We start from the raw sequence: 11503 nt of genomic DNA on the forward strand, positions 1-11503 counted from the left end.
CGATTCGGTTTGCATTAGTTGGTTTCGATCGGTGCTTATCTTTGAGATTGATTTTCTTGGGCAACGATACGTTGGCTGAGTAAAGCGCAGTACGAAGCCGCTCCATAAGAGTCTATTTTCTTCATTGCTGCTGTACTCTAAATAGGACAAATACGAAGACGCTATACTGCTGCTTACGCGCTTATCACCCTCTGACCACAAATGCTAGAGAGAGCATGAATAGAGCACTTGTTGCTGTTTGATTTTATTTTCCCAAGTGCCTTGTAACTAAATGCGCAGCTGTATAGCTTGATGCATACGCGCTCCTTATTTTTTCCCGTTTACGTTCCTGAGCCTGAATAATCTATTCGGTTCTTATACAGTCAGCGACAAGCTATAAGAGCGCAGCGTTTAATGTACATGAATCGCCGTCAAGCCCAATTATGATATCATAGCTGCGCCATTCAATTAGGTTCGCTCATTTCGATGACGCCATGGCGAGCTATTTCAGTTCACCACTTTGCTTTGCAGAGCTGAAGCGTACGTATATGATAAACGTACTTGGGTACTGTGCACGAATCTTGTGCTATGTTTCCAGGTTGTCAGCGATCACGCATGACGAAGGAAATCTATGGACGCTTCCCGTTGGTTCAGCCACATCAAACGTTATGTCACACGTTATGAGGGAATTATTTTTTGTCATCGCATACTTACACGCAACAACTTGAATTATGAGTTACTTCACTCTTTCATGCTGAAGGACTGTAGCAAGAAAAAAAAACAGATCAGTAGTATCGCGTACATAGTGTACAGGGAGGAGAGTTTTTTTACGCTAATAAGGTCTATCAGCGAGTATGCATATTGTTCCCATAGTTAGGTATTGTATATAGATACAGAGGCTATGTGCGCATGGCGCTTGTAATCAATGCATCAAAACAACGCGATATTCATATATAAAAAACACTGATATGCGTAGGAACGTAGAAAGCTATAGCGACTCCTGTACAATGATGCTTCAAGCTGTGTAAGCTTTTAGTGCGTTTGGCTTCTTCTAGCCTTTCTTTATATGTTATTTTCAGGTCAGAGAGCGCTTCCCGGTTCTATCACTGACCAAAGATTTCCCGTCTGGACCGATGTCGGCGTCACACATAACACAACGCCGACGGTATCGGTGGCATTTTCGAGTGCGGTTGTTCTGCGCAGGCTTTGTAGGCAGATTTGAACGGAAACTTTTCGAAAGCGTGGTGCACAAATGCAGCTTTATCTACGATTCCGACCTTCGGCTGTCATTTTTTTCTTCCAAGAAGCACAGTGCGACAGGGTGTAGTGGTGAGTGAATTGTCGATGGCTGTAGACGTACTTTGGAACGTCCAAGACGCCCCTAGACGCAGTGGTCGTTCACTTGCACAAGTGTTATTGGATAACTAATTACAGTCAGTGAGAAATACGCTATATCAGGATGCCGAGGACGTTCAAAGATATGGTGTTTGCGCGCAGCCTGCAGTGTTTGTACATAACTGCACGTAATCATTTGACGTCAACTCGTGACACGAACATTGTTAACGGAACGAAGTGTAGAAAACTTATGGACGCATTGAATGTATACATACATTATATCTATAGGTTTGAATACTCTCCTTGTTGTTCAGGCTGTCGATGTAACTTCGGGCCCCGTTTATTTTAGAACGTCGGTGACTATAAATGAAATGTTGGAGGTCATTTGATCGATGTCCTAATGGATGTCGGTCTCTTCTGCGTTAAGCTATATACGTATCCCGACTTGTTTGCATTGCCCTTGCATGATGTAGTCATGTCTAGTGGGTCTTTTCGCAAGTCAAACCGTTTATATAGACCACTCATACAGACGTTATAGACCGCGAAAAAAAAACGTGTTTCGAGAGAAAAGTCATATTTTGATTTCATGTGAGTATCGCGCTCATGTCACCATAACTATACGCCGCTTTTTTTTTAATCATGTCAAAAGGTAAGGCGGATATTGTTAAGTCAAAAGGTGCATACATGCCGGGAAGTTTGTCTAGGCCTAGACTGTACAATTTGGCTTTGGGGACCTTGGATGCACACCGCGACACTCCCCACAGACTGCGTGCATTGAAATGCGGTGTCTTTCCTTATCGACTGCATTCGCATTTGTATGGCGTCTGTTGCGCTAGTCTGCTTCCTTGACGCCATTCAAGGCCACGGCGCGAGACATGTATGCCAGGATTTCTTCAGTGCAACCTTGTATCACATGCGAGTAGATAGGAAACGTTGAGTTTGATGCTTTTTTTTTTTGAGAACTAAAAAAAAACTTCCAGTAAAAATGACCCAAAGTGTGCACGATTTCTGCTACGCGCTACAAAGTGTACTGAGAAATTGGCGCAGGATGACTTCACATCATGTTTACCTAGAGCGTCGTTAATAAATAGCACTGTTTTGGTTTATTTCATTATTGATGTCATCATGTTTAACTGTGAAGACTTGCCTTTGCCACTGCTAAATGCTTACTTTCTTTACGCATTCATTTAACAACAAAAGAATGACACGGGCGATATGAAAGTGTCATGTTAGCTGTACTTTATGCTGCTTTCCTTCAGTAGCAATTGCATTATACTTATGCCAGCAGCTGTTCTAACAATTCATTTTCTCACGTCGTATACGTGTACCAGCAGAACTACACGCACAGCGTCGCTCTTTTATAATCGCGATGCTTCAACGATCATCGAACAATTGCAGAGCTGTCAAGATCCCATTCCAGCATGACCCATGTAAGTTTCGATACTCTCGATATCTTTTTAATAGCGCTAAATCTCCCCCTTACCACCCTTTGTCGCCCATATCTTTATTTTGACGATGTAAATATTGGGATATGCAGGTTTACTCTTGTCCACGATAAAATTAAAAGAAAAGATGTTGACGCACAGAAACAATATTACCGTTAAAGGCACCCGACGCGCATGGATGACAACGTGAGTAATTACGCAAATTGCTTACCAATCACCATGAAACAGCTGAGCAAAACTTCAATATAAGGCTTGAAGTGATGTCATCGAAGCCGACAAGTCGCTGTACCCATGCGATGGGAACGGGGCGAGTCAATTTGCGCATCAAGAGCTCGAAATGACGTGACCTGACAAGATACCTCACGCGTAGGCGTGCCGCAGGGTTCCTCTACAGGGTAGACGCCCCCAACCTCCTCTCAGACGACTGGAAACGCGGCCGCCCCTTGCTCCCCCCCCCCCCCCCCGCAACGACACGTTCTAGCCAACCCAGTCAAACTAACAAAGTACCGACACTCATGTAACACCAGACACAAACTTGCAACAGTTTCAACGAAATTGTACGAGGCTTCATACAGGCCGTTGTGCCACAAGGAGGGTGCCACAAGCAACGCTTCAGTCCAGGTCACGGGGCACCGAGCTGTTGAGGTGCAAATAGACGTTATCGTGGAAAGCTCTAGGCAGGTGCCGTCACGTGAACGTGAATGAGTGAGAGCGAGAACAACTTTATTATGGTCCAGTGCAGACGCTGAGGTTGCCACGCGTCACCCGGCTACTCCCACGTGGGGGCCGGCATGTCTAGCCCGACGGCCCTTTCGCGGGCACACCGGACGGCCAGGATTTGGTCCTGAAGTTCTGGGCTGCGCAGAAGCGCATCCCACTCGGGTTTGCTAATTAGTACGTCGCACGCAAGTTCTTTCGTTACTAGGGCACACAACCAGCAACGTTCAGGTTGATTAAGTACGCTGCGTTCACGTCATCATGTAGCTGCCGCGTTGAAGTACCAGTACGTCGATATGCCATGTCCGTGACATCACGTGGCCGGAAGCTACCGATAGTTCTGCTTTGAAATATTTTGAAACACAGTAGCCTCGCAACGTTGCATTGTAGAGCTGAGCAGAAGAACGCAAACGAATACAAAAGATGCATCTGGTTGTATACCTTGTTCACTGCGACGGTGTGACGAAACGTCTAATAAAGTTTTGACATATCATGTTGCCCGTTGTGTCCGTGTTTTGTGCCTACGAAAAACAAAGTGAGGAAGAACCTCGTCGTATCCTCTGTATGCATGGTATACTTCGTTTTTTTTTTTTTTTTTTTTTGCAGCGGGGCTCCAAGTAAGGCACCTTTATTTCGTGGCGTCCGTCCGCGTATAAAAAAACACCTATCACCCCCTCCCCCTTAGGCCCGTATATGCGCAGATTTCGTTGCACGTTAAAAAACCCCAGGTAGTCAAAATTTCCGGAGTCCTCCACTATGGTGTCTCATAATCATATCGTGGTTTTGGGACGTTAAACGCCGCAAATCAATCAATCACCCCCCCCCCCCTTCCCAATCCGACGCGTTATTTCAAAGGCGCAGGATCGGTCCCGGTCCCTGCCGGTGACGAGTTATCGTTTCGTCCACCTTTATTTCTTCACATTTACATTACCATTACTTCTAATAACATCCCGCATGCTTTCCCTGGCATCGTTGTTTGTTCGTTATCATTGCGTATAGCAAAAGAAACCGAGCTTTTACATTTACACTTTTTTCAATCACCTCCAGAGAGTCATATACAGTATTTTTAAGCGTCTTGTAGTATTAAAGTTGAACACCCGGCGCCCTTCGTGTAATCACGGAAGAAACTGACTCATTGGGGCGAAAATAAGAAAACCTATATATCGGTACAGGTCTTTAACGTGTATGTGCTGTGCTGACAATAAGTGTTTTTTTAGAACTCTACTGCTCACCGATCTTCATTGCGTGTAATGGATGATTACGTCTTTCTTTCTAGCTTAATAGTGTCCATGTGTTTTAGTGGGCTAATCGCCACCGTGGAGACCCTGCCTCCCCCCTACACATGCATCGTGTGGATTCCGGGTCACGAAGCTAATGAAGCGGCACACACCGCAGCCCGCGAATGCGTCAACCGGGCATTCCCGTACGAGATCCGAGGTACCACCCCCTCAACAACAGAAGCAGAGGAAAGAGAAACCGTACCGCTAACGTACCATGCAATACTGCAACATTATCGGCTCGAACGCAGGTCATGCTCTCCACCACACCCAAAACTCACGAGAGACGAAGGGACTGACTGCAGGCGCCTTCGAAGCAACACGTTCACCCACGGCGTACTACTGCACCACATGAGGCCAATGTTGCACAGCTACATCTGTCCTCACTGCATTGTGACAGACACTCTGGCGCACTTCAAACTGCAGTGCAAAGTAAGTGTCCCAAGGCTACAAGTGGCAGCACCAGATGCGGACCAAGAGCTCCTCAGTGAAGCGTGGGAGGCTGCGATCTCCCAGGCGGACCTGGTCGAACAGCGTCAATTGACTCGTCGCTCGAGCCCGGCGGGCTGTCCAGGCCAGAGGGCTTCTAAAATAAGGGACCCTCCCACGGTCTCATTTTCACTCACAAGCTTAACTCAATAAATCTTTTCTATCTCTCTAGCTTATTTAGCAGGTTTTCCATTTTTCTTACAACTCGATACAAACTATTTTAATTGAAGCCAAGCATGCTGACATCATCCATGTGATCATGTGTTCTGTAGCTTACGTGGGAACAGGCACTAGGTAATAAAAAAGACCCGTAAATGTTGTTATTTGGAATATGGAGCAGCGTAGAGTGCGGAAGGTGAAACCTTCAAAGAAATGCGCAACTGCATACCGTGTGGGACTAAATTTTTCCGATAAATCACACGCACATCCCTGTTCGACTGAAGGATAAAGAATGGCCGCGCGTATTGTCTCGCGTTCACACGGTCGAACGCTTTATGGTCAAAAGATACGGAGATTATTGGCATGGCTCAGAGACACCTTTAGAAGAAAAAAAAAAACAACTAAGAAATTGCACATTCAGCATGGGAATCAGTGCAAGCGGGGTTCTGATGACACTGCAAGGTTAAACAGCCTAACGCGATAAAGGCCACGCAAAGCCTGCCCCTAACATTTCATTGATTGGGATGGGGGCGCTGCGATAAACCTTGCCCCCATCCCCCTGATAAAAATCCTGCGCACGCCTATATGCAGTTATGGGCTTCATTTTGACGGTAGTCCCACATTCTACGTGCATGTGTGTGTTTGCATAGGCGCGTATGAGCGAATATGTGTAATAAAGAAATATCGCAGGATTGGCAGGCTGATTGCGTCTGATGTGCGCTAAAATATTGCAGGATTGTCAAGCTAATTGCGCTCTGAGACGCAGCTCCCGGTGAAACTCTGCGTATACAACCTAGCACCGGAAATGCCAAACAATTTAGTACTGAGTGCATAAAGAAGACGAATGCATTCCGCTCTTGTAGAATGTTTTAAAGCTCATTTCACTGAAGTGGCTCTAACCAGCAGTAAAAGAACTAAACTTAGAGTTAGAGGTCATGAGCTTTATTGATGGGGCCCCCAAGACCAGGGTTCCACTGGCTGATGCCACCTGCCTGACGTGACAGGGGATTTCTTCTAAGCGGATATGCCGTCAGTTTTGCAGGTGGCCCAACATCAGTGCACTGATGTTATTCAGAAGTTTAAATTACCAAGATCACACCATGTCGTCACAAGAGCCTTGGCGTGCCATTTGTCCCCTTTGATTCATTTGCCCTAGAGCTGTGAAAAATACCACTCACCAAAGTGTATGTGTATTTTTAAAGAGAGTTTTACTATATGGCACGTCAGGACTCACCAAGAGGAGTAACAGTCACTTTTTAATTATTTTTTTTCCAGTGCGTAGGCCGGCGAAATAGGCGTAACTCAGCAATACTCGCCACTCATTTTCAATGAGCTCACTAGCACTCGGATACGCGAAAATTCTACTCAGTGAGGCCCCCCAGACTACAACTCGCCAAAGTTTAATTCAGCGGCATTACTCAGACTCAACGAATTTCTACCCAGTCACGAAAAGCCTTCTCAACCGGACTCCCTCCAAATAGCACTGAAAACTTGGAGGACGCTTCAGGTTCACCTAGAGTAGTAGAAAGCGATAGCGTTATCGGACCCCGTGAACGTCGTATTATCAACTACTAGCCTATAGCTTCGGTTCTCGGTGCATGTGTCAACCGTGCCGCAAGGAAACGAAAGTTTGGGCGCGCAACATTGGCCGTTTCGAAGTATCATTGAGCGCCTGTTATAAGCACAGTTAAGTGCCCGCTGCGCCATAATCAATTCTCTTGTGAATCAGCGAAGGGCCCACTGGCACGCAGGTTCATCGATGACATGCAGGTCCATTTGTTCTACGAGCCCCTTTTTGCTATGACATTCTTCTCGACATGGATGAAGCCGGACCACAGATTGTTGATTCCTATTTGTAAAATTGAATGCTATTGCAATGTTTGTTCCTGTAGTACATACACCTGCAGTACATTTCAACTGCGCTGCAAACAAGGACAACAAAAAACAACAAGTGCACAGTCTTTCCCGTCTTACGTTGTCCTCGTTTATAATGCGCAGTTAAATCCATTTCCAAGTGAACTTGCATCAACTAGCTAAGCTTGATTTGATTGATATGCGGGGTTTAACGTCCCAAAACCACCATATGATTATGAGAGACGCCGTAGTGGAGGGCTCCGGAAATTTCGACCAGCTGGGGTTCTTTAACGTGCACCCAAATCTGAGTACACGGGCCTACAACGTTTCCGCCTCCATCGGAAATGCAGCCGCCACAGCCGGGATTCGATCCCGCGACCTGCGGGTCAGCAGCCGAGTACCTTAGCCACTAGACCACCGTGGCGGGGCCGCTAAGCTTGATTTAGATATGAAACTTGATTTAGGTATGAAAGGTGAGCAACTGCAGTACATATAAACATGTCTAGAAGCAAGGGAGTAGATAAGGGGTGACACTCCGGTCCCGTGCCCCCCCCCCCCCCCCAATATTTTCTTCACGCATACATAGCACAAAATTACAATTTGCCTGCCCGGTCCCCACATTGAATAAAACAGGCGCCCTCTCCCCTCCCTGAAAAATTAAAACTTCTGCATACAACCCTGTCTAGAACAGTGCGAACCCCAATTAGCGATGCTTGTAAATGGGGCTTGGAACGACAACGAGGCTAAGCGAGCGTACGATGCTTCTGGGAAATACGTCCTCATGACAACGGAGTTTCCTAGTATATTGAAGAAACTTCGTGCCCATGACGTTAGGAGCAAGATGCAATTTCCAACCATCGAGTTCGCGCAATGTGAGTGGCAAAATAAACCAGAGAACGCGTGGCGGGGATGATTGTGACCACAATTGAAGCGACAACTGCTGGTCTACCGAAGATGTATCTCGAAAAGGTGCGACAACTGAGAACGGCGTTATCTTTAGGAAGGTTCGATTTCGATACAATTAAGCGAATATCACCGGTTGACCTCGGAGCTAGGAGGTCGGCTGGCCGAAGCTGCAAACATGCTATACAGCCGCCTTGCATCTTGCTCCCCCAATTCGTTTTTGTTCTAGTCCTCCCCGACACATGTCCGCCCTAAAGCTGCTAATGGAACTACGTCTCACAAGAGGGCTGTAGAAGCTTCGACTCACGCTTACCTATAGGCGTTGTCAAATCCGCTCGCTCTGCAGGAGTGCACGTGAGTACCGTTCACCAAAGTGGCACAAAGGATAGCACACCACGATGTAGTCAGTCGCGAACACGGTGGTCGCGAGGAATGTGAGCTTTCGCAGGGCCCGCCGAAAGATGAAGAGCACCGGCGCGGAACACCGGGGTAGAGCGTGCGCCGAGCAGCAACGCAAGCCGAGCCAAGTCGAGAAGCTTCGACGGCGTTATCACCGGCGTCGATCACGATCGCTTCTTGCTAAGTCATGGCCCTGGTGCCATGCATATGCATATGACCGTGACCGCGTAGATTACAGGGAAAGCTTGCACCGCATTGGCTGCCTGAATGCGCCCGTATGTCTCACGATGCTCCGAAAGCCTATCCGCTTCCCTTCGAAAAATGCCTCCGGACGGCTGACAAGTCAAAAGAAAGCAAGTTCGATGTCTGGTGAGTACTCCCTGCAGCGGCGTCAACCTCGCGCTTTTTTTTTTTTCGTTGTCGTTGCTGGCTTAATAGCAGTTTTCCTTCATGGCGTTAAATTAGTCGTAACACACTCTGAATGAATCGACTCATGAGTGAGTTTGTCAGTTAGTGATCGTCCGGCTGCGCTATTAGTATAAATTTTGGAAAACAATATTAACACAGTAGCGTTAGAGAGCGTCGTGTCGCAGAAATTCCGCCGTCGGCACCATTGGTTGTGAGCGAAAAATCGTCTGTAAGCCAAAAATCTAGAAAGAAGCAAATAACATAAAGAATAACTATTTCAGTCTTATTGAGGATTGAACACGGGCTGTTCGCGTGGCAAGCAGGTGGCCTATCCCACAGAGCCTCGTTGTGTCTTGCAGGTGCTTCGCGGGAAAACACTACATAAGTGCCATATAGCGGAAGGAGTCTTCTCAACGCATTTTGTTCGACAGGTGTCACGACGTAAACGAGCCCATTGGGCGATTTGTATGCGCATTTGGGAGGCCATCAAACTACGTCGAAAAAGGCCGAGATAGTGCAGCCATCGCCGCTAAAAACACGCAGGAACTTTCAAACAGCTCTAAAAATGGACAACTATGTTCATCTAGCGGAAAAAAATATCACGCTTTTCCAGAGGCGTTGATCAAGCAAACAGCGAACGCTAGATAATGGGCTGCCATCTGTGAGGCATTGTGAGACTCTTAATGGCTTTCTATAGATGACAAGCACGTAGCTTTTACCTTGGAGGCCATGCGACTCTTGCTTTAGATGAAAAACCTGTATGTACCATTCGCGCGCGCGCGTGTGTCTGTGTGCCATCTGTGAGACATTGTGAAAAACATGTCTCGACCGCAGCAGAGCGCCGTCCTAGCAGAGGGAAGTGGCCACACTGCACAGTGTTGCGCGTTGTGGCGACCGCAGTCTGCGGGTAGCGGGGCCGGTCGCCGTCGCTCCGTCGAGCCAAGGACTAGGGTAGTGCTTTGAGCAAACTTAACGGATTTATTTACATCCTTACAGTGAGTTGTCGAGATGAAGATAGAAGAGAAGAGAGTTGGGCGAGACGCTGCACGCCCTTTTTGTTGACCCCCGATCCCTAGGTCCCTAGGTTGGGGATCACTACACAAAACAATGCGGACCAATGGTGATGTGGAAGTTCCTCTCAGTGAAGTACCGCCCGTCATGTATGTTCATAGAGGCACAACACTGGCTTGCACATGCACACACACCCTTGCCACTAGTCGCAGCGCTGCCGTAGAATAGGGAGGGGGAGAGCGGAAGACGCACGGGCGCCTCGACCCCTTTGGTGCCGGCCTCACTCTGCGTTCCCACGGGAAGATCTTGGCGCGCCCTTTCGAGAGGTGCCAGGTTCGTGGAATCCTCTGGGGAGAGCCCTTTGACCAGCGCCGTTGTCGTCTGCTGGTTAACGCGCTAACGATGCGTGGCCCAGGCGGGAGATAGAGCGGCGGCTCCATAACCCTCTTTGGCAACATTCCACACAGTTGGCGCCGCTGTCAATCAGTGGGCGCCGTCTCGTGTAGTCGGCCCCTGTTGCTTCCTCCGTCCAGCCGTGGCGAGACTATCCTTTTGGCACTAATCCGGCGTGGCGAATGACCCGCTGGGTCAAGGCATAGCTTGATCGCTACAACAGTCACTGCATTACTATAGATACGTCACGCTTGCGCGCGTTTGTGTGTGTGTGTTTAACAAAACATATTAATAAGTACACACTTAGCGGTTGAAGGGCGCACTAGGGGTCGGATTTCACTATTTTTACACACGCGTTTATGACTAGACGACACCCAATGTCAATGCATAGCAGTTTATTAATTAATTTTGTTTTTGCGAGTGGACACTTTCAATATCGTCTCTCGCAACAGTCTACTACAGAACCTCATAGGTCATTTTGGCACAGCGCCGTGTTCCCGACCGCGTTGCAGAAATCAGGTGCTTTTTCTCATCCTCTAACCACTACCATAGGTCATTTAAAGTATTAAGCCTATGGCACACACGCATATACTGCAGCATACAATGCCCCCCCCCCCCTCTTCTTTTTTTCCCCTTTTTGCTTCTGCGAATGTTCTGGGGCTGACAGCGGACCACTAAAGTTGACATTGGGTGGTTGGGGCTGCAACATTGTTTGACGCTTCTGAAAAAAAAAAAAAAACATTTTTTGCGCACGCCAACGTGCGTATACGCGGGCATAAGCGAAAGTCCGTCGTAGTGCCACGCCTCCCTATTATGCTAATGTATGGGGTTGACTTTGCGCACTCCCACTCCCTGTTATTTCAACGTGTGGGGCTGACTTCGCTTGCCCCCCCCCCTCCTAGGTGTCTAGGGGGGGGATAGGAAGCTGCTCCCTCCCCTCGCGCGTACGTCAATGCCTACGTGCACAAGTAACAGATTATTTTAAGACATTACATTCAGTGCGGAACAAGTGTTACTACTTCTAAGCCTACAACATCAAACATAACTGCTGCTCAGAACTTAGGAGCATAGTCACTATGTGTATTTAGTTTCTGCCCGTCCCTTCAATATTGTTCATCATTACGGACACTTAGC

General features: G+C 47.6%; 1 protein-coding gene across 3 annotated transcripts in view; it reads right to left on the minus strand.

The window, feature by feature from the left end:
* The window catches only part of Gas41 (YEATS domain-containing protein 4 Gas41), a 150820-nt gene extending 142206 nt beyond the window's left edge, over positions 1-8614 (minus strand). For 2 of the 3 annotated variants that reach the window (XM_075889558.1, XM_075889557.1), the window contains exon 1: positions 8472-8612. The gene's annotated coding sequence lies outside the window, so the exon portion shown is untranslated. Of the gene's footprint in view, positions 1-8471 lie in introns of all 3 variants that reach the window. The other variant, XM_075889559.1, reaches the window with a different exon arrangement.
* Positions 8615-11503: the final 2889 nt, after the last annotated feature.

Source organism: Rhipicephalus microplus, chromosome 3, assembly GCF_043290135.1.
Source record: "Rhipicephalus microplus isolate Deutch F79 chromosome 3, USDA_Rmic, whole genome shotgun sequence".
Taxonomy (NCBI): Eukaryota; Metazoa; Arthropoda; class Arachnida; order Ixodida; family Ixodidae; genus Rhipicephalus; species Rhipicephalus microplus.